The sequence below is a fragment of the Lagopus leucura genome, unplaced genomic scaffold (genome assembly GCF_019238085.1).
Source record: "Lagopus leucura isolate 7727_CA_CO unplaced genomic scaffold, USGS_WTPT01 Super-Scaffold_73, whole genome shotgun sequence".
In the NCBI taxonomy this organism is placed as follows: domain Eukaryota; kingdom Metazoa; phylum Chordata; class Aves; order Galliformes; family Phasianidae; genus Lagopus; species Lagopus leucura.
The window spans coordinates 59872926-59897070 of NW_024962252.1; the positions used below are offsets into that span (position 1 = coordinate 59872926).

The following is a 24145-nucleotide window of genomic DNA, read 5'->3' on the forward strand; positions in this document are numbered from 1 at the left end:
AGCTGAAATATTTATGATTTTGGGGGGGGGAGGCAGACTGTCTGGGTGTTGAGTGTGGTCAGATCAAGTTAGCTTCAACTGGCAAGGCTGACAATAGTAGTAATCTCTCTGTCCCTCCTCCCAGACCTAAATGAGCATTTATTTCAAGCCCTTTCTTAATGCTGTAACATAATTCATTAGGACAGCCTTAATGAGCTGGTAATTAGTCTGGTGGGAGGGGGTGAGGAGGGGAAATAGAAATGCTAGACAGAGAGAAAGTCGAGCAGGCTGGGGCACCTTAAAGAGCCCTGAGAGAGCCTTTTGTCAACAAAATGGATCAGGCTTGCAGGCAGTAAAACTTTCAAATGACCTTTGTGTCAAAATATTAGGCTGCTATTTTTTGCTAGATGGTGGTTTCATAAACATAAAAAGTACACATATCATTCAGAGTGCTGTAAAATTTGTCTCAAATATGTGATGTTTACTTTCCTCCTCCTTTTCTTGTTGCAAGACTGATATCACCTCTACACAGTATGAGAAGGGATAGAGTAAGGGGACAGGCATCTGGTATTGTAAAGTTCTGCTTGGTCTAAAAGTAATGTGAGTAGCAGCTCATCTTTGTTCCAATGATTTTGAGTGCTTTTTTTTTTCCTCCTTAAAATAATGCAAAATATGTACACGTGTAATATATGCTAGAGGCAGATGCAAAAAGATGGTGATCTTTTCACTTGTAAAACTGAGGAAAATTACTTATATATATTAATAATTTATGGTAAATATGTATCTTAATATTGCTCTGTAATTTAGAAGACAAATGTGGTATATCAAAAAACAACTGCACACTTCTGGATGTTCTGAAAACTTCAAAACAGTTGACTATTTAAATACTTTTCCTCTTGTAAAATATTTATTTCCAAAGTTGAATTTTGACGTGGGTGGAAGGGAAATGGGCAGCTATTTTCTACAAAGCAAGGAGATGATTGATCAGAACATCCACTCATTTTGTGTTGCACTTGTCTTTAGGCTCCTTCCCTTTCTGTCCTTATCTAACAAGCCCCAGAGCAGTGGGATGTGTAACTTGAGTAAGTAGCTGAAGACTGATAAGGCATTGCTGGAGCTGAATCATAAGAAAATGCAGGCAGCAATAATGTGGATAAAGTAGCCAATTTATTAAAAGCAGAATCTAAAGAGATAGTATAAAGACAGAATGTTTTACTTCCTGATATGCTGTGTGGTTAACTATTTCTCTGCCATCAGCTTACATCAGATCTTCTGGACATACTGAGCTGTTCTCTCTCTGTCTTCTGTCTCCCATCTGCAATTCCTGTTCAAATACCCTGACCACTGGCTGTTTATGCAAAGCCATTACAGTGGTGTTCCTGGTCAAGCACTGACAGCCAAGCAATTGCAGGGAGGGCACATCTTTCCCCAGAAATATCTGTGACAGTTGACCGCAGAACTTTGATAAGGGAAAGCAAAGGCTTAGGTTAATAGAAACCTGGCCCTGCTCTGGCTACTGATTTCAGGCTTGGTGTAATTGGTTTTTCTGTGTGTGTAGGAAGGACAGGAATCATATAAAATATTTGGGATGTGGCTAGGCATATCATGAGCAGTTAACCCCAGATAATGCTAAAGGCTTGGGGCAGAGTGTTTGGAAGACTGTATGGAAGAAACGGACTTGGGCGTGTTTGTCAATTCTTGGCTGAACGTGAGCCAGCAGTGTGCCCAGGTAACCAAGAAAGCTAATGGCATCCTGGCTTGTATCAGAAACAGTGTTGCCAACGTGAGCAGGGAGGTGATCATCCCTCTGTACTCAGCTCTGGTGAGGCTGTACCTCGAATATTGCGTTCAGTTTTGTGCCCCTCACTACAAGAAAAACATAGAGGCTCTGGAGCATGTTCAGAGAAGTGAAGAGTTTAAGACTGTAGTTTCATATTGCTCTGATTACCCATCATCTTGAAGGTAAATCAACCTGGAATTTCCCTCTGCTCTTGAATTCACCTCAAGTGCTTTGCATTTGTGCTCTGTTAGAAGAGCTGAATATGGATCACAATGACGTCTAGAAAACAAGCTATTTTCTCTTTCTTTTAGCTAACTGAAAAGTCACAGTATAGCTTACAGCATCTGTAACATACAGGTCCAATCAGAAAAGCTCCAGGTATGATCAGTTTAGCATGAGGTGAGACATTGCCATTGTCCTCCAGTGACATTGGAACCTGCGGGCTACTGATGAAACTCTACTTTTTAACGTTCTTATTTTGTTTCTTTGCATCCACTTAATCGAAAAAGTAACATCTTATTTCTGTCTTCTAACTTGATACATTCAGCAAGTTCTAGGCAAACTGTGTGGAAGTACAGTGTGAAAGTCCAGTAAAGAGACAGGATCTGTTCACAAGGTATAACGTACTATTTCTGAGACTTCCTATATTTAAAATTTGTTCCAAAATAAAGTGTCTTCCAAAATCTGCTTTTTACAACAGTTTGGACTTGGGAGGTTTTATCATATAAATAACTAGCAAGGCTGCATGATCTTTCTGGCTGTCCTTATTAGAATTTGTTTGTTTGTTTGTTTATCCCCCAAACACAGATTTGGGCACAGTCTTTCCCTTCTCAGCGTCTGCTATAGAGTGAAGTTCATCATTCTCAGGAAAGACAAATCTTATCGAGGTTAAGGGAAGAATACATGATAAATTCTGGAGACTTCTCCTTGCAAAGTACTACCATCACTAGGCAGGACAGAAATACTGAATTTCAGGCTAGGGAGCTGCTTTCATTTTAGAGGAATATCGTCTCTCTGATAAGTTGAAGAGATAAACCATATTCTCATGTCTTTGAAAATCTACAGCATATATAAGCTAGGTAAATGTTTCTCAGGTGCAGGAAAGAAGTCCTAAGGAGACGGGTAGTAAAGCTGGAGGAGAGAGAAGCTCAGAAGGAGCAGCACAGTGGCTGCTGAGAAGAAGGCTAAGCCAGTTCATGCAGGATCAGGCAGAACTGAGGAATCCAGAGGGAGCAGAGCTGGGGATTTGGCTTGCCGGGCATAAATTAATTGCTTGAACTTAAGTGCCTGAGGAGCAGAGGAAGGAAGTGCCTTGGTGAAGAGAGGGAGACTGTGAGGGAGAGACTGGACAGATGAGAGCAGAAGTGAACAACAGGGTCATGTGTTGTGTCAGTGAATGCAGAACTATCTCTGTTCATTATAGTAAATACCTCTCCCAGCTCCTGAGTACCTGGAATAGCACCTCAGATCTTTGAATATTGGGATTTGCCTTCTACCATCAAATAGCCATGATGTCGATTGGCAAAGCCTCCTACCCCCTCTGAAAATTCAAACTGAGAACTGAATTAGTGGCTTCTTTTGACTTAATATCTCCATGACTTGCCACTGTGTACTGTGGGTGTAAATTAACTGTGAATTAGTGCCAGAACCATAAGAAACTCACACACAAGTTAACAGTTCTGTCTTCATAGCAGGGACTGAATAATGTGCAGTAGGATGAGAGCAAAGGAAGTACGTAGATGAATACAAACAAAATATTGAAGGAATGCAGTCTGTGCTGAGGCAAGGGTTCCCGAGGCAAAATATATGATTAAGTAATTAAGAGTGGTATTCCTAATGCAGAAGCAGTGAGTAAAGGCTCTGCAGGCATCCTTCATTCCAGTGCGTCCTAACTCTGCTGTGCCACCTGAATAATGTTCTTTTAACTTGTACATTTTGTGAGATATATTTATCATTGCACTATTCGCCTACCTCCTGCACAGTGTTAAGTGTCAGCAATTCACTGTACGCCATCCCTCAGTAGCAATGTTATTGCTCTGGAAATGCCAGAGCTAAAGTTGCCCACATAACCGCAAGTCTGGTCCCCTGTGTAAACATATTACAAGACAGTCTTTAATTACATGAGTTTGTTGTATTTTATTTTTTTTTCTGCTGCATGATGCTCAGAGACATCTGGCCATATCATTCAAAGTGTGGCCCAGGCCTTATTTACCTCACACCATAACCAAACAGTGCACTGAATATGAAATTATTGATTTGCTCTTGGGTGCTTCAACTGTGCTCTCACCAGAGCATTTGAGTGCTCCAGAGACATTCATGGGTTTGAATTCACAGCACCCCTGTGAAACAAGAGGGTGATGGTATTCCCATTTTACAGATGGGGAGCTGAGTCACAGGGAAATTAAGGTCAAAGGACCCACCGATTTTTGGGGTCCAAGTTTGATGTTTCTGAGTACTTAGTGTTTTTATAGCTCAATCTATGTTCAAAGCACAGCTCCCAGAGACTTCAATTACAGCTTTCAGCACTCAGCACTTTGCAAATCAGCCCCTAGGGTCTCAAGTCAGGCATCCAGAAAATGAGGAATACACAGTTAGTGACCACCTGTGGTTTATAACTTGGCCAAATGTGTGTGGATTTTCACAGTAATAGCAAAAGGCACCTCTCTTATGCGTAGGTGATTCTTTTCTCTCTGTCAACCCACTGAGTCCCTGCAGTAAGACAGGGATTGCTGTTCAGGTCTCAGTCCACATACACAGGGAAGGAGGGTGCCAGAGGGAGGGCGGGGGTGGAGGGCATTTTCATCACTATCTAGAGCTAACATCCCTTGCTAGAACTTTCTACAGCATTTCAATCTCTAAGGCATGGTGACTCACCTTCAAAATCTTCTGCCTCAGCAGTGAAAATGGGCAAGCTTATGGGAGACTAAAAGCACAGAAACAAAAGGGGAGGTAGGGGCTGCTGTGCTGTGGGGTTACTGCCTGCTCTGCTGCTAATGCTTTCTAACAATATACTGAAGACAAAGTGGTGATAAACTGAGGCTAATACTCTGTATAGTTTCAGTGTGGGAAAAGAAATACCTTTCAGCTGCATTCAGCATGGGGCAAATTTTTATGGCAGAGTTATGAATCCCCAGGAAGGAATATTTTTAATGGAGAACTCCCTGGCAGATCATAATTATTGGTATGCAAGAGACTTTCATAAAAAGCATTTAAAATGTGAGGAAAGTACAGCTGGAATACCCAGTTATACGTCACTAGCTTTGATGGTATTAACAATAGCAAGATAGCTGCGAGCACAGTAAGGAGGATGCAATATATAAATTAAATACTAAATGTGATTTGTTTTCTTGAAATATAGAAAGGTAAAACTGTATTAATCTTATGGTTTTATCTATATTCCACAACTTATTGTCTGTGCTGGAAGATACCTTATTGCTGAATAAGGTGAAATACATCTGGTGATGTGAGCTGGAGGTTGATTTGATTTCACAAGCAGAGAAATATGGGAAATAGCAAATAATAGAATTGTGTGAAGTGAGGTGAGCTCAAGTATGGGAAGAGCAGCAGAGAGGCATTGCTCTGAAATATGCAGGTACTTGGGACTGAGGCAGAAAAAAAACAAAATTACTTTGAGAATAGATTTCTGGGATCTGGTGAGATCCTGGGAAAACTTGGAAATAATATCTTTTGAAGTCAGTAGAGCTCAGAGAGGGTCATGATACTAGGAATGTGATCGCTAAGAACTCACAAGAACCCAGGCTCCTTAGAAGAACAATACATGTAAAGAAATGGCTGCTCCTAATTTGTTGGATATCTTGTTTACCATGACCTCAAAGTGCTACTGATGAACCTGTTCCTTAGCAGCAGTGTGTTTTGCTTATTAGTTTTCCTGTTGTTCCTCAAGAAAACTGGGGAGGGATTGAAGGTGTACAGAGTCAAATCACAGGGCCATAGCACCTCGTGTATTGACAATAATTAAAGTCTTCCTTGAATTTTCACTCTTGCTGTCACCATTTCATGTCTTACAATCTCAACAGCTTCATTATAAGGGAGAAACCTTAGACCTTAGAGAAAGCAATGGCCTAGATTCCACCCTCATTTTTCTAATTAATCCCTCTCCTTGTCCCTAGATTGGAAGGTACAGTCTGAAGAGCAGTATTTGTGACCATTCCTTCACATGGAGGGAGGGGGGGAGAAAGCCAAAATAACACCAACATAAAGCAGAGGAAAGATGCCTGTTAGGAATGGAACAAGGGAGTAAACATCTTCTTTGCGTGATCTTTCTGAACTCTGCTCATCATTTGTGAGCAGCTACCTTATATCAGTGAAATGATTTGCACCAGATAGGTGAGCAGGATTTGTGCTCCAAGCACTCTTTGTACCTTCAGAGCGCTTGGAAGAGAAGCAATGGTCTATACCCTAAGGAAATGGAAACAACAAACATAAAATAAACTTCTCAACTTCTTTTATAAGCAATCCTTTACACGTCACCTTTTAAAAGGCTTGCGTTTATGGCATCAGTATTTTAACTTCCTGTACAGTCTGTGTGTAGGCTGAAGTAAGGTTAGGAGTGTCCAAAAAATACAGAGGCTAATTACAGCAGTGTGAAAGTAAAATAATGAGAGCTTGAGAATGTGACTGATAAGCAGTCAGATAATAGGCTAACAAGCAGGATGTCTGTAGTCTGTCAAAGGGCTAATGAAGGTTTCCATGTCCTCTGTTATTGCCCGAGGAACATGTACAGATGGGAAATATACCAGAAATGGCATTTCAGGATATTTACCATGTATTGTGACTGCACGGTGAAGATAATGATTGGATTCAATGACTGCTTAACCTATGGACAAAGTAATTACTGGATTAAAAAGAGCATGCTAGACATGATAACCAAGTGGGATGAGCTTGAAAGAAATGTTTACTGAGGAGGTGGTGCTTGGTCTCTTTGCACTGAGACTACTGCATGGTATAGTGCCCACCTGCCCACTGAGTTGGGATTGTAGCCTGTGGCACTATTGTAGATTCAGTGTCCCAGCAAGTTGGCACAGCAAGGGCACTGGCATCTGAGGTGGTGGGCTTGAGAGTGGGTGATGGAGATGCTGGTCATAGGCTGTGAGTGAGCAGCTGTGCAGTGGACTAGTAGTAAAGTGATTGGTAACCAAGGGTGTTAAGGAAAGGCAATGGGAGAGTTACGTCCTGAAAGGAGCAGTATAGATAGGAAGAGTTGAGCACTTAATACAACAAATTCAAAGTTTACCAGGATGGTGTTTTTATTGAACTCAGGGCTAAAATTTCCCCAGAGTTAAAGGGGGCATCTGCCTTATATGCTCACATGCATCTCCTCGTGTGTCAAAACACAACAGTTTTTACTGAAAATAGTTCCGTGCACTCTGCTATATTTTCAACCTCTCTCTGGCAATTGCCTGACTTTCCTTGATACACTTGCAAATTGTACCTCTTTGGGGTGAGCTGTTCTGGACAAGGAAGCTGGGGAGTCAAGTGCTCTGTTTGGCTCAGAAAATGGCAAGAAAACAAAAGAACAAATAAGCAAACCCATGACCAAAAAAGATTAATAAAAAAATAACATTTTGGCCATTTGGTCATAAATAGTACAATTCAATAGCATAAGAAATCATGCAGACTGTGCAGGGAGATGTAAAACCTCTGAATTATGTATTAATATGTCATATAAAAGGAAAAAGTGCTAACGAAATACTGTAGAAAAAATAAATAATACCACCATTAAAAGTGAACATGTCCCATTTGGTCAGTTATGCCAAACATAAAACAACAGAAAATGCTGTTTGGAAGTTAACAACACTTTTAATTTTACTGCTGACTTTCCCATTATAAGCCAAACAAAGGTGTGGTTAGACCATAGGCTCATGAATTGATTTTAAGTCTGCATCCATCTAAATCAGTAGGTTTTTAAAATATGTATCTGTGTAGGTATTTCTCTGAGTATATGAATGAAGGAGGAGAGGAAGAAAGAACTTGGAAAGCTGGGGCTGCATGAGCAGACTGATGTGTTGCAGAGAGATTATGACAAAGTAGAGGGTTGGGTGATCATCAACAGAGTGAAATTTAATTAGAGCAAGTGCCAGATTCTGCACCAGGATAACCTTGGCTATACATACAGACCGGTGGATGTGAAGCTGGAGAACAGTCCAATATAAAGAGATCTGGGAGTCCTGGCTGATGGCAAGTTGAATCTGTGCCAGCAGTGTGCTCTGGCAAAGCCAAAGGACCAACAATACCATGGAGTGCATCAGACCCAGTGCTGCCACCAGGCGAGGGGAGGAGCTGTCCTGTTCTGGTCTGCACTCTGTGGCTACACCTCAAATGCAGTGTGAAGCTCTCAGTGCCACAGTATATGAAAGACATAAAGCTGTTATAGAGCGTCCAAAGGAGGGCTACAAAGATGGTGAAAGGCCTAGAGAGCAAGGAGTATGAGGGATGGCTGAGGTCCAGGTCCCTGGGTTTGTCCAGCCCAGTGAAGAATTGCTAAGGGAAGGCTTTGTGGCTACATCCCTTCACAGGGAGTGGAGAGGCAGTGCTGAGCTCTACTTTCTGTGACTGTGACAGGACACGAGGGAGCGACATGGAGACATGGCAGGGGAGGATCAGGTTGGGTGTCAGGGAAAGGTTCTTCATCAGAGAGTAGTGGACATGGAACAGGTCCCAGGGCAGTAGTCATGACCCCAAGATGCCAGAGTTCATGGAGTGTTTGAATGCTCTCAGATATACATATGGTTTGAATTTTGAGTGATGCTCCATGAAGTGAGGGATTGGGCTCAACAATCCTTGTGGGTCTCTTCCCCTGGAATATTCAGTGATTGAATTGGAGGTGATGCCCAGGGGCTCTCAGGGAGTGTTTGGGTGGAAGGATCCAGAGCTGAGCGGTAGCAGTGAGGCCCAGTGCCTTTCAGCTGTTGTGTGGAAGAAGCTCATGGGCACACCTTGAAAAGCAATGTCCTGCTTGCAGCAGCCTGGTCAGTGCTACGTGGAGCAGGCTTTGCTCAGCAACAATGAAAGAGTCTCACTCAGACTGCAGCTTTGGTTTCACTCTGTCCCCCAAACGTTCCCAGCTTTAATGCGCAATGACAGGTGCAGCAGCTGGCTGGCATTGCAAAGCAAGCTCTGGAAGCCTTGTAGGATGGGGAAAAGCAGCTGCCTACATTTGCACAGCTGGGCCTTTTCAGCCAGTGAGTTTGTTTATCCACTGAATTGCCCACCGCAGGACTGGATAGGTTCTGGCTGTCCTCTTTCATGTCCAAAGCAGCTGGTCGGGCCTGAGATGTGCCTGTCACACCTGGGCTGCTCTGATCCAGGTGCCTCTTCAGAAGCGCTTGCAGTTGCATTTTTTCCTTATTTTGAAAGCTGTGGCAGTGGCCAGCTCACATGCCTTGGCTCAGCCATGAGTGCCAAGAATACTTCTCCTCTGCACAGATTTCTGGAGGGATTAAAAAAAAAAAAAAAAGAGGGGGGTGGGGGTGGGGAAGATTTTGCTAGCAGAAAGCACAAATGACACGGAAACTGCTGTGCTGCTGCTTCATTAAATACATTGGCATGCTGAAGCTGCATTGCGGATATCCTCTCAGTGTGTTTTGAAAAGCAAAATTCCCTTTGGTCAACTCAGCTGTGATCAGCCTGCTTTCCTTAGCTTAGCCATGGCAATGCCAGTGACATCTCTGCTGCAAGGTGCAGATCAGTGAGCTCTGTAGCAACAGCTGGGGCTCAGTCAGGTGCTTTGGCACCTGTACTTGGGCTGCTCCCATCTGTTGCTGCTTGTTCATATCCCCCAGCAGTGTTGCCTCCTCTGCATAGGGACTGTAGATCAACACCGAGAGGAGATCTGCCAGATCTACTGGAGCTTGTCTGTTATAAGGAATAACAGGGAGACCAGAGTCCCATAAAATGCACTTCAGCTAATGCGTCTCCCCTTTGGTTTCTGCCATTGATGTGCAAGTTTGCAGAACAGGGTCTTTGGCATGCTTTTCAGTTCAGCACTCCTCCAGCACAGGGAAATGCTATATGTTGATACCAGTTTGCTTTAGTTTTAGGAACCTGGAAGAGTGCTGCAGAGAATAAAAAGGGAGAGAAAGAAAGAATGGAAGGCAAACATGTAAATAATCATAATTAATCTGAAGGCCTAAAGGCTGGCCTTGCTTCCCACTGAAGTTCACCATATGTTCTAGCACTTGTGTGAGACTCCCCAGCTCACGTGCTGTTCATTTGAGTAAGTGCGCACAGACCTTCAGCATATTTGTATTTTTATTATGTAGAAGCTAACATTTAGCTTTCTTGTTGTGGGTGTGTTGCAGCATATGTTAGTGTTTATGTTGCAGTGAAAATGGATCTCTTGTCTGGAAAATATCTTTGTCTAATATTCTAGCCATTTGTTATTTTGACCTTTTTTGTAATGATGTTTTGTCAATAGTGAAGGCAAAGATGAGTGGGATGAACCAGGAAAAGGCAAGTCACTTATGTGTGGCATACATGGCATACTATTTTTGTTGGACCTTTGAGGAGATAACCGCATCTAGGTACAATTCAGAAGGTCAGCCTTAGCTGGAGGTAAATGATTTCTTTAAAGTTGCTATGGAATGGGAAGTGGTTTTTTTTTTTCCTTTTTCCCTATTTCAGTTGGAAAACCCAATGTATTATAGCAGCGGTACATCTGTTTTCTTAGCTTTCTGTGTATATGTGATATTCTTTTCAGTTTTTTTTAAACAATTTTATTTTTTAAATTTGTCATTACAGAATCTTCAGCATTTTCAGTGGGAAATATGTTTATGCCATTGGTATCTGTTTTCTCCAGGGCCAGCAAAGAGAAGCACTCAATATGTTATTACTGGAATGAGTCCAACAGATAACATGTTATGATTTTCTCTAATTAATGTCAAGAAAATGTAGTTCTAGCAACATTTTGAAGTGTTTCCACTGAATTTGGGGTCTGGTTTCCTTATAAAAGCCTCAATTGGAAATGTCACAACTTTTCTGTGTTCCAGGGTACATGGGAGTAGAATAAAGCCTTAGCCAGTTCCCATGGTTGGCACTGCAGCCAAATCAAGAGGGAAGTCTCCGCAATGAATTCTTCCTGCACCCGCAAATCATAGTTTTTTCTGTGCAGCCCCTTGACTGGAGGGAGGACACATCTCTTAGGCATCACTTCTGCACTTGCCAGGGACTTGATGGGCAGCATTATCTGTCCTCTGGCAGTGCTGGAGATGTATCAGACCCCAGGGAGGACAGGAAGGTTTTGGGGATGCTGTGGCTATGCACTATGTGATGTCCTAGTAGTGCCTGCATTGTCTCCATCTGCTTGCAGTGAGAAGCTGAGCTGGCCACTATGAGCTGCCCGGAATAGCAGGCCTCCAGATGAGACTCAGGTGGAGAGTCAGAGGACATCTAGGTTGGAAAAGGCTGTCATGATCACTGAGATCAACCAACAACCTGACCAACCAAGTCTCATCACTAAACTGTGCCTGTTAGTGCCGCAAGACTATGATCTTAGTGCAGTGATTGCCTCCTACAAAAAATCTTCATCTAGTTTGAAGAATAAAATTAAATCAGTCACAACACACATCACTGGTAACTGGTCCTGTTATCACTTTGGCCCAGTTGTGCCCTCATCTGCTCATCATGCTCATCACACCTACTTTCTTTTGCTTTGATTTGCTTTTTTTTTTTTCTCTGTGTGTGTGTGTGTGTAACTCTCTTAGGCAGCTCCTGTGCCTGGAAAACCCATCTTCATGTAAGAAAGAGCAAGAATAGTATGTCTTTGGTTCCCATTAATCTCATTTTCCATCATTCCCACGTGCTATGAACTGACCCGTGTCTTGTTTTTGGAAATATCTGTCTTCTGTATTCACAGAAAAGTCTAATTTGATTATCTGGAGTCCTATGACTTTGTATGCCATGTTCGGGACAGATTCAGTAGTTAAGAGCTGTGGGTTTTTATGACCTTATGTGATGTCTCAAGCAAGGCATGTGAATTCACAATGAGCAATAACAAAGTGTGCTTTTGCCTGTGTGAATATCAGATTCTCCACTTGTAGCACTATGAACATTACTGCTTGTGAGTTCCACGCAAACAAGACCAGGAAAATGCCTGGAAATCTTTTCAGTTCGGAAATAACGTCTCCTAGGGCTCTGTGCCGAAGTTTTTATGGGAAATTTCACCTTTTTTTTTCATGCAACTTTGCTTTGACTGCAACCCATGCACATTTCAAAACTATGCTAACTACACCAAAAATAAAAAGACAAATTAGGTTTGAAGTCCAAAGTAATTACTGTTACAAGGATTAGAAAAAAAAAGCTGTTGAAATATGCTTTTAACCTTGATTTGACAGTATTTACAGGATTGATGTTTCCTGAATCTCTGCAAGCAATATGTTCCAGGCCTACTGGACATAATATAAAAAGACTCTGACACTTAATGATTTATAGCAGTACTGTGTTTCTGTACAAGCTGGAGCCCAATATCTACCGAGTACAGAACATGACCGGGGCAACAGGGAACCAAAACCTCATTTAGTTATACAGAAGCCTAAATTGAGTAGTGCTTTAAAAATCAACAGGATCTTAAAATGAGTCTTGTAAGCAACTTAGCAGCAAGTGAAAGATGTTGGATGTGAGGAGGATATTTTTGACTGGCTTTATGCTGCGCTGAAGCTGGCACAGCTGGATTCTATGCAGTTCCCGCTCCAGGGAAGCCTGTGAAAACAGACATACCCATAATCTGGTATCTGTCCCTGTTTCCGTTTTTAGCTGTTTCTTCTCTTTGGATCATCAGGAACAGTTGTGTTGTTTTTTTACTTTGTTCATTTCTTTCTCTCCAGTTTCAGATCAGTAACTTCTCTTTTCCAAATCATTTGCCAAAAATGGCAAAACAAGAAAATCCAACATCCTTCAGCATCAGGTCATCCAAGTGCATTTCCATTTGGTAGAGTTTACTGGTTTTCGTTTTTGCTTCTTCTTAAATGAAAAGTTTGTTGATTCACTGCAAATAAGATATCACAAGCCACCCTAACTGACATGTAGTGGAAATGTTGGTTTTTGTGTATTTCAGAAAAATAATACATGAAAAAGGGAAGAATCTGTACGGCTATGACAATTTTCTGTATGTTGCATGGCTAGTATTTATTCAAAGTTTGAAAGCATAAGGGAAGAAATAAGAGGTTTCAATATTTTGTCATGAGATGATTTTTCCAATGATACTGCTTTGTCTTGCTAAGGTGCATCCTGACGTGTACCATAAAGATAGGGGGTTGCTTACATAACAGAGGTTAGGCTATTTTACGAATAAAATACCAAACAAAATGTCTAGATTTCCACTGCAGAAACTCTCTGCACTGTTCAGTCTTCAGTGTCTTCAAAGCAGCTATTACCAGGTGCTGCAAGGCAGCAGATATTAATAATGCACTGTCAGAGCCTGCTCAGCCTCTCCCTCTTGGATACACACCAGCCCACTGTGGGTGTATCCCCCAAATTGGAGCCACATGTCTTTGTGCTTTTTCATTCTAGGCAGAGTCCAGGGATTTTCTCCGATGTTTTCTAGGAACATTTTTGTGGCAGAAAGTCTTTCTAGGATTCTCTATGAGCAGAGAGCCTAGAAGAGCAGAATTGTTCTTTCCTCAGCATTTGCAGTTCCTCAGAATCAGCTCTGTTATCTTCCTGCTGGAAAAAGGGTGCCCTGCAGTACAAGTGAATGCCTTCTCATCTGCTTTCCCTTGCCCTGCTCTGTTCTTGAAAGTCCTAGGAGAAAATTGTTTTTTTATAGTTTTGTTCCATCTAGTCAAGATTGATTTTGGTGCTGATAATCCTGACTGAGCAAGCTATTCTGAGACAGAGATGTAGCAGATGTAGCCACTGCTCCAAAAAATACAGGGCCAAGACTCATAACAAATACTCATGAGGGTTTCAATGTACCAAATGTCAGTGGAGAGAATTACTAAAGGGAGAATTACTCTCCCTCTACCTCTATTCCTTGAACCATGGCACAGAAATGTTTACCCTGCATCTGCACCACAGTAGTTGTGCATTTCCGAAAGCTGTGTACGGAAGCAGAATTTTCTGTGTTTTCTAAGCAAAACCTGAAGAGGTTTTGGATTGTCCTTATTAGCAAATCATATCAACAAGCCAAACTGTTACTTGTGTCTTTGCTTCTGTGGAAATACCGTGCTTTCTTGTAGTCTGAGTTACTAGGCACTATTTAATGCTGTTAGAACTATTCCATGTTGGATTTTCTGGGGGGCAAAATTCAGCTTTCTATGAAACACGCTGCTTTCAAATTGGAAGAAATTGTTCCCCCTTAGTCTATGAGTAAATCCACTGCACTGTCCTGAGGTAGCTGGAAACAACTCTCTCTAACATCTTTAAGTCATAAAGATCTGAAGATGACAAAGTGTTTGTGGCATCTCTTGCTTCTTGTTATTTTTTTTTGATAACTAGACTCTGGGGAAAAGTCTCCAAATCCTTAAACAAGCTGAAGGAGATCACTCCCTCTGATCTGCACTGTGAAAACTGCTCACTGCTTGCTCTGCACTTATCTGTGGAAGAGCCACACATGGGACACCAATGGCTCTTTCACCTGCAGGAATGGAGCTTGCTGCAGAGTAATATCCAGATACAATACAGGCTGGGAGAAGGAGGGTTTCTTTTTCTCCTTGATGGTACTGTATTGGCTTGAAGGAAAAAAAAATGTATATTTCCACAAATGCCTGGAAGAATGCCTGGTCTAAAAGAAGAAGAAAAAAAAAAAAAAAAAGGGAAAGAATGAGTCTTCCAGATTCTACTTTTTTCCCCTTTTGAAGGGAAAAAATGAGGGATCTGTGTAATAGATGTCTGACCCTTGCACAGCAGTGTCATATTTAGCTGCTGTTTGCTCTCCAAGAATGAGCACAACTGCTACTTTTTGGCACAATATAGGTGTTTTTGCCTATTTTTGCCTTTTATGATCTTTCTGAACATTTACACCAAATTAGTTACCACGAAGTCTGAACATACACTTGGTTATGGGCCAGGTAAATACAGAATGTGTAGCCATTTGGAAACTTTTATTAGAAAACATTTGCTTAAATTCTCTGTACATGTATGGCATTAGAATAAATGAATCACGGTAATGTTTTGCATCATGGTTGTACCTGGCAACTGAGGATCTTTCTTGAAGAATTTATGAATTAACTAGATTTGCTCTGACTATTTTGTCAGGTATCTGGTTTTTCCAACTTGTATTATTATGTCCATGAATAATTCCTTCTACAGGTTTTTTTTTTTTTTTTTTTTTTTTTTTTTTTTCTCTTTGTGAGGAGTCCAGGCCAACACTTCCTCTGTTTCCTTTGTGGTTCTTGTAAAGAATTACTGCTGAGTAATTCTTGATTTTTATAGTGATGAGGCTGAACAGATACTTTAAGTAACTCAATGTGACTATCTCCCTGATTTCAAAAACCACTGCCCATTAATTTTCCCCTGCATTTTTCTTCCAGTTAGCATTACTTATAAACCAATATTCAACATAAACTACTAATAAAGATTATTTGCCTGAAGCTTTCTCTCATGGGCATCCCTAAAATTTAGGAAATATCATGAAAATATGGACAATGTATAATTTTCTAAAAATTTTGCATGTATTTGCACAATGATTGTTATGAAGCCTGTGCTGAGAAACCTGAGGCCCAAGAATGACCGTAATTTCTTTTTATTATTTCCATACAGCAACACTATGGCAAAATAAAGCTGGAACAATCTTCAGTCTTGAACTCTTATCGCTAGCTGAAAGTTTACAATCTGGATGTGTTGGAAGTAGAATAGGTGCATACAGAAAATGTGCAAGGAAAGATTTCTGAATCTTTCTATACATATCCACTGCTAGCAAAGTGTTAGGGGCTCTGCAGGTATTCTGCAGGTAACGCTCCTGCTTCACTGTGGAGTTGAACCTACAGCTCTCACTGCTGAAGAAGCTCTTTCATGTTACTTCTCCGCTTTCTCATCTAAGGAGAAGCACAGTCAAAGCACATCATTAAAAACTCTGGAGCACTTGTAACATTTCCGTAAAGGAAAAGATACCAGTTAGTAACTGTACCTTATTGCAAACAGTCATACAGGCATGTGTGACCTTGACCTGCATCAGAAGTTTCAGAAAGCCATTCACAGTAATGCTTCTCATATTTCCTGGAGGCACAGAACATACTGGTAGTACAGCCTTTAGGAATTGATTTAAGTTGGGAAGAGCCAATGGACCAAGCTGAATTGTGCTCTGGGTGAGTAAAGCTCCTTTGAAAGAAGCGCTCATTCTTTTCAGTGATTTTGTTCCTGAAGCAGTGAATTTGTTGCACTGTCTCTTGCTTATGAGACCACCTTCCTTTTTCCTACTCTCTCCTCCTCTTTCTTTCCCTTTTATGTATTAATTCACCGTTGTCATGATTTATCTAGCAATGCAATGTGCAAGACATGAAAATCTATATATCTATCATTCCTCCATCCGAACACTAGGAAATGACATTTCAAAATTGTTTTTTTCCTTACACATTTGTCATATTTTTTTTCCCAAAAGAGACACTGTCTTCTGTGGATTAAAGAATACTGAGCTTTCCAGGATGGTCCAAAATGCCTGCTGTATCCTATTTCATGTGCTCTGTGTGGCACATGGAATAGAACAAGGGGCAGAAACACTACTCTTCTGTGGTTTTCTGCCTATTCCTTTGGCCAATAGTATGAAGCTAAATATTTTATGATTCTTGTAGAGATAAAGGTACATGTGTTTAGCATGTTATCCGTCAGTAGCAATTTGAGGTTTAGTGCAAACATAAATTGTTCTTTAGGGAAGACTAAGAATCTGTGATAGCTTGTTCCCACAACTGGCTGATCTCTATCAGCCTTGTGACAGTCCTTTAGGGACAGCTGGTTGCAATTAGCTCATTTATTATTGATTCAGCCTTTGGACAATTAATCAGAATTAATCAGAGTTGCGCTTTGAAGCCTAAAAAAATATGTACATAAAAGCCAAAGCTTGCTGAAGGAAGCATGTGGTGAACATTGTCCTGACAACCGAATGCGACACTGCCTTTTTCATGATTTGAAGAGATTTTGGAAGATTTTTACTTCCTCTCCCTCATCTTCCCTTCTCTGTACAGTGTAGGAGAGGCAGAACATAAATAACAGGACACACCGAGAAAAACTGCTCTTGAAAAATTTCAGCCCAATTGTAGATTTTTCTTCCCTGGTCACTCCTTCTTCAGGCAAAGCCCTGCCTCCCTGAAGTTGTAAGGCACTGGAGCCTGAAATTAGCTTTGTGATCTTATTACTGCAGCCCTTGTGCTTTTTTCTTTCCCCCTGCACATCCACGTATTAGTTGTTACTTCTGTTCTTTATAATTTAATTCAGACATAACATAATCTTGTAGGAGTAAGTGCTTTTGTCTCTTTTTGTTGTTCTATTTTTGTTTCTGTAGAACATGAACAGTAGTGTCTAGATGCTAGGGAAGAACACTGGTGTAGTGTAAGGAGCAGAGATAAACTAGTTTTAAAAGCCTTTAACACTTTCAAATGTCTGTTAAAAATGGTCAAGAATTATAACTGCAAAATGAAAGTCATTTACAGAGCTGGGTTCTAATTAGAAACAGATTTTTACAGAAAAATGATCTTATGTGTGGAGCTTCTGAAAACACAACAGAAAAATTATTTTCCTGTTTCCTCCCTTATCTGTGCAGTTTAGAAATGAAAGCTTATTTTAGTGTAAACAGGTTTTTTAGTTAAGGAAATTAAGTTACGGTCTGTCTTTATTTATGTATATGAATATTTTTGCAAAAGACATGCTTTTCGTGCAAATAAACATTTCCTCTTCTCCACACTCTCAATCTAAGTTGATGAGGAGAACTGGATATAATTTGAAGGTTCAGTGAATTCTCCTGTGTGTTTGATGATTACTTTTATTTCTTCCCTCTAAAGGAGGTGGAGATGCTTAGGTGAAAAGACTGCAGTCTTGTTGAACTTCTCCCATTTTTGAGGTAAAGTACTATGGAGTGTAACTGAGACTGAGGCACTGGTGCATTACAGAATTATTGCCAGCGTCACATAGTGTTTGAGATTAAGGTAGCCATAGGTCTTGTTGTCTCAAAGACTTAAGAGTAACATTCTTCTAAATGAGAGTCCCAACTATGTATTTAATTTAGATTTAATATGACAGGTATTTATTCTGCTAATAAAAAACCCTAGTGCATATTTAAAATGTATCAATTGAGAATTAACACAGATGTAGTAGATTTAGAAATCTTTGATTAGAGCATTTGAAAGCTTCAGTTGGCATTTACAATTACTGTAAATTAATATTAACAGCATTAGTGTGACTGTCTTTTTAAATCTAGTGGATCTTGTCCATTTTGGAACAGAATGCTATGGCTTTTCTTTGGCTGACTACCTCAGCTGAGTGTTTTGTTTGTTGTTCAGCCCCTGCTTTTTCAATACTTTTCAATACAAGTTTGTAGGTGCTGCCACTTGAGATGTGTAGTCACTTTCCTGATCTGAGAATAGAAACTTGTAACTGTGCAGTGGCTTTGAAGATCATGTACTTTGTGCGATGCCTCCTTGGAAAATGATTATATCTGTAAAGTAGCATTTCCCTCTTTTCTGGAGTCTGGAAGCTAGGCTTACTGCAATTCCAGTGAGGATGTATGGTATATCTGCACGAGCATAGTGATGTAGCACTTGACTGAAGTGGTTGCACACAGAAAAGCTGATACAGCTTCATTGAAGCGTGTACAGGTCAGCCTGAGGTACTTTTATGCCCTTTCTGAGCAGCATCCTCTGTGCTCTGCAAGGAACGTAGTCAATCCTAGGGATAGCTGTTAGTGATGTAGTTCAGAATTTTCTATGAAGCATCTGCTAGGGAGAGCCTCTGGCTGTGCTAATTGACAAGCTAAGGCCAACTGGAGCTGTTGGTGGAGTCTTTGTGGATGGTGCTGCGTTGCTATCTTGTGTTCCTGTTCTCATCTTTTTGGGCAACATATTTTAGTGATCTACCTCGCATAGGAGTGACAGGTAAGTTTGACCTCACAACACCTTTGCTGAGGGAAACCTTAGCTTGAAGTCTATTGGAAGAAACTGAAAGAATGGCAAGACTGTGCCTCCTCTGGGAGATCTCTTCATGGAAGATCAGGCATAGAACATGTGGGGGCAATGTGTTCCTTCTGGATGTGTGCATTTTTTTTTAATCAGCCATCTTTTTTGGAAGATGGCAGTCAGCGAGAAGGAGTATATACTTTGCCAGGGCAATCATCTTCTACTTTTCTTCTTTTTAGCTTCAGGGAAGTAGGAAGAGAGTAGTTTAGGTATCTATGCTGCACTGTTTCCAAGCAAACCTGCTCTCTGCTTTCTGTCTTGCATGACAAATAGTCCTGTCTGCTGTCCAGTTAATGCCTCAGCAGTATCCTCTATTATTCTACTCCTACTCCTGCTCAACAAGCTTTGAGCCAACGTCAGCTAGGCACATTTGATTTGATGATAGCAGCATTCCCTTATGTACAGCAAGACCCTGGGCAGGCACTACACATGGTCTTGCCTTGAGGGCTGGAATGCAGCCTTGTAGTAGGATCTAGTAAGGATGTATTATAATAAATCCTTATCGTGTTTATTTCACTTTTCATTTTCATTCCTTCCAATCTTCTGATAGTTCGCCTCGGGGCAGAGTCAGCTATATATCCAAAGATGCAACTTTACATTGAATTAATGTGTATCTCTTTGCCTGTTAAAAAGTTAACAAAAAAGGAGTAGGTGTCACTATTTTGCTTATGGTGGGAATTTGATGACGCACTGAACCAAGCGAAACACACTTCCAGAATCTTAACTAGTTTGATTGCATCGTCGACACTGTTATTTCGACAGCCCCACTCTCTGGCATCTGGCATAATTGGAAGCAGCAGCCAGCAGGTATCAGATGTCAGTATGAATTGCCTCCTGCTGTGTGAGCACTGACTATGAAATTGATTTGCTGTCTTCTTTACGCAGTTTTGTAATGAAAGTAATGTAAAGTACCAAACAGACAAATTCCGTTTTTGTGTACATACACTTAAAATAAGAATATGTATAAAAATTAGAGAGGGGAAAATATGTCAACAGGAGAGTACTATGGCACCACTAGGCCCTGCTTCCTCACAGGTCGCTGTGGTTGCAGTCCCCTGTGTTTTTTTAGAAGCTGAGCTAAACCAATAGCTGGAAACCAATTTCTTTGGGTACTTGTATGGATCAAAAGCATAAAACATGAGGAAGAAGAACCCTTCAGTGAGTGAATTTATATCTCTATTTTACTTACTGGAGATAATAAGGCAAGAGAGAGACAGGCTGGAAAACAAGTCTCCAACCTGGAGCAAATTTTTCCCTGATTTGTCATCAGGGTGACTGAGAGCCCTAAGATATAAAACTGGCCTGAGCAAACTCAGTGGTAAACTTCTGTTGATTTACTGTAGCCAGAATGTTGCCTTAGGGCACATCAGAAAAAAATGATCAGCTTCAGAGCCTTCAAGATGCTCTCATGTAGAGCAATTTCACAAATATTTATAAAGGTAACATCTGTTGAACCAGCTATCTTAACCACCAATTTAAGGCACAGCTAGGAGGTTTAGGCTGGGTAAAGAGGTGCTGTCACCATTCCTAGCCTTGAGAAAAGCTGGATTCATGGCTTCCAGGCAATAGCAGTACAAGCCACAGAGCTGAGGCTTCACTGAGAAGAACTATGCCCATTCTCTAGCAGAATAAGAACTGGCTATGAAAAGAGTGTTTATGAGCCTCTTTCTCAGGTTGACGTGACACTTGGCTTTGATACAAGAGGGCTTAGTCAGCTCCTACTATATTCAAATTAAGGTTTTTCAATAGAGAAATTGCAACACATTCCCTTCCTGAGATGAAATCAGCTTGAGTATCGATTAGTGATTTCATCTACCTTTCTGACAAGTGCAACGAAGAAAAATATTCCCAACATCTGGTTCTGTGTGGCTAAAAGCACAGTGTTTAATTGTGTTTTTGTTCTGACACCCAGTTGCATAGCAATAAGGGGGAACATATGATTTAATAATCTATATATAGGATAGGTGGGGCCAAACATCTGACTGAAGGCCAGTTAGTCTGGTATTGCAATTTTGGTGCTGACATGAAGGCAGCTGGTAACCTTCAGCAGGTCACTAGAAGTTCTTCCTAATTTCAGCTCCTCTGTTGGTAAGGGACAGATCTGTGGCTGTCTTGGGATTGACGTTTGTCATAACAGGATCCAACTGGCCATTTTATATTGAGAAAGATAACAGGTGCCCCAAAAATCAGGGGACCAGTTCTACTCCAGGGTAAGCACGACAATTTACAGGGAGCTGGCTGGCTGCTGTGCTCAGAAGGCAATTTCCCACAGAAGTAGGAAAATGCAGCAGTTTTCTTCCTTGCAAAGCAATCAGCCTTGTTTGTATCTGACCACAGGGGGAGATAGAGGTCATTTGTTCAAGCAGTTGTCCCCTTGTTTTCCCCACCACAAGATGAAGGCAACAGTGCTTTGGCTCCTCCATACGACTAGGCTACCTTTTTTTCCTCAGTCATGGGTAATAGCTTGTTTTCCCTAATTCTGAGTCAAGGTCTGATTTCACAGCCTGAGCCCAACTGCAAGGCTAGATCCAGATGTTTATGCTGTCTGGTGGGTTTAGGCCATTTCCCATAGAGGCAGAGTTTCTGTGAGCTTTTAGCCCTGTGATTCCACCTGCAAGAAAGCGCTGTTTTATTTCTCTCTGCAGCTCACTCTCCAGAGGGATATGCTGCGCAAAACCCTCCCACCTCCATGTCAAAGCACTGTGTGGTCTTGCTCAAAGGCAAGACACCAATGACTCAGTCAGCCCAATTTGCTGCTGTGTTTTTTCTCTCATTTTCTGGAGAAGCCTCCTTAAGGTGTGCAGGCTTCCAAAAGCAAATGTTGGAGGAGGGTGACGAACACTAAAGCTGCAAAAAATTGAGGTGTATTAGGGAAACTGTTGCCTGCTGCTTTGTCATCAAATTCAGGAGAGGAGCAAAGACCTGACCCAATACAATTTCCTGTCCTGTTTTAAGAGAAGTCCCATCATTTGTTTAAAGGGCACCATTACTGGAGACAACAAAGTTTTATTTTTGTTGTTATTGTTCCAATGCATTCGTTAATGGAGAAAAGAGGGTCCTGGAAAGAATAAAGTACAAAGTCGAATAAATTAAACAAGAGACTTAAAGCAGTGAATTTTATAATGCATTTAACAGATTCTTCCAAGCTGTGTCCTTTCAGTCTCTTTTCTTCCCTTCATTGTTGTGCTGTGGATGTGAGTGAACAGTAACACTGGGCATCAGTCTCCGTAAGCCTGTTCTCTTTTTTTCCCTGTCACATGTAGCTGTCACTCTGCAGCAACTTCTCTTACTTTCCAACTTAAATAGGCTCCTTATGAGGGTTCAATAACCCACATTTTTCAACTGAAGTTGAATCTGATTGCACGTTTAAATCCAATATGTTGGGGGAGGTGAGGATCTCAGTGTCCTTTCTCTTACTTCTTTCAGATGACTGTTCAACTGTTGTTCCCCTGATTTATTTCTCATTAAAGGAATAGGCCGTCCTTCTGTTCCTGGATTAATTTAAAGATAAATTTCAGGGGCATTAGCGTAAGCAGAATGGTTAAATTCCTGTCTACTTCTTACTGAAGACTTACCCTTCGGCTATTGTTTCAGTAGCAGTGAAACTTCTGCAAGTGCATGTCTTACCTGAATGTTTTACTGTTCCCTTTACAGCAAATGTTGCAGCATGCACATTTGATGTCAAGTTCCTCTTGTGAGCATTTGAGTTTTAGTGACATGAATATCACACAGATGGACATGAGAACCAGGCTGTTAACACAGTCTCTCAGTGCCCTTTTGTTTATGCCTATGACCCGGTCACGTAGTACAAAGAGCTTCCTGCTAAACTACATGCAGCTGCCTGGCTGAAAAGCATGTGAGAGCTTTATTTGTCCAGCCTGAAGCCTGAGATCTTCTTGGAAAAGGCTCCCAGATCCCACCCTCTGTGGAGACTGGTGATATCATCACCCAGGCTTCTGAGAGATCCTGGCCTGTCTGGAATCTGCGGTCAGGGATCTGCTAGGTATTACAACATGTATTTCAGCCTGAGGCTCCAAACTGCCCCAGTAAGGCTATGGTCTCTCTAAGGCTTCAAAGCAACACCACCCAATTTTGTCCAGGATAACAAAGTGACGCATAGGGGACACAAAATGAGGGTTGGCTGGCTTATCTCCTTTCTTAAAATTTATTTAAATAGATCCACCCTCCATGCCTGTGAATGTCTTGTGCTGCCAGAAAAACTGGTCAGAACTCTATTCTCATTTTTTGCTCTATGAAAGATCTAAAGATCAGTCTTAATCCAAATGTTTCTTGAAATGTCTGCACTGCACTACAGTGCACTCATACTTGACTTAGCCCATGGCCAGGAGTCAGAGATGTTAGGGTCATGTGATGATCTCTGGCACTTTGGCAGGTAGTTAGGCAAGCGAAATGCAGAATTTCTTTGCCCGACACAACCTCAGATACCCAAATGGCAAAAGAGTGTGCTGATCAGACAACACACATTTCTTAATTGGTGTTTGTGAAACTCCGTATTTAGAAGTTATTTCTCAACTACTGGGCATCTGACAACATACCCTAGAGCCCAGGCCTCCCTATACCAGCTGGGCAGAAGATAAATTTTGAAGCAAAAGAGTTCTTGCTACAAATAATTACTGTGGTCTCAGAATAAGATGAAGTTGCAGATGCAAACAGTAGAAAATGTAAAAATCATTTAAAAAAAGAAAAGAAATCTACACATTCCTCAACAATTTGAACTGAAACGGTATTTTCCAATACATCATGTTTGACATACCCGTTTTCTTCCTGAAGCAGGAGATTAGTTTTGCTCTTCACATTTCCTTGAAAAGCCATGCCTCCTTTTATCATCTCCTAACACGTGGAGCACCACTCTCGCACCTCTTATGTCTTTGGTCTTTCTTACATCCTCATTTCAACACTAGCTAGTGATCACATGAGAAAGCATATTAGGAAACCATTTGGTATATTTTTAGCAGTGTTCAGACTGAAGTAGCAATGAGAAGGAAGGAGTGCCAGCCACATGTGACCAACCAGCTGTCAGTGGCCCACATTTTGGAAATCACTGATTCAAGATACTGATAATAGGTTGTGGAAAGTTTCCCTTTTAGACCACTATTTCTGACTGACCCAAGCTAAACGTGATAGGAAGGTCATCTCAGCTATAAACAACTATAAAATGTGTGAGCACTCTGCCTTTTAACGAAAGAGAAATATTTTAATTGGAAGTATGTTTCTTTTGCACTGCTTTAGCAACAGGAGCAACTGAAAT

General features: G+C 41.1%; 1 long non-coding RNA gene across 1 annotated transcript; it reads right to left on the bottom strand.

The window, feature by feature from the left end:
* Positions 1 to 21862: 21862 nt before the first annotated feature.
* On the bottom strand, positions 21863 to 23773 carry LOC122193300. The gene is made up of 2 exons (XR_006182867.1): positions 23651 to 23773; positions 21863 to 22367 (listed from the first exon to the last, which is right to left on the bottom strand). It is a non-coding gene; the product is annotated as an uncharacterized LOC122193300 (long non-coding RNA).
* Between the last annotated feature and the right edge of the window lie 372 nt (positions 23774 to 24145).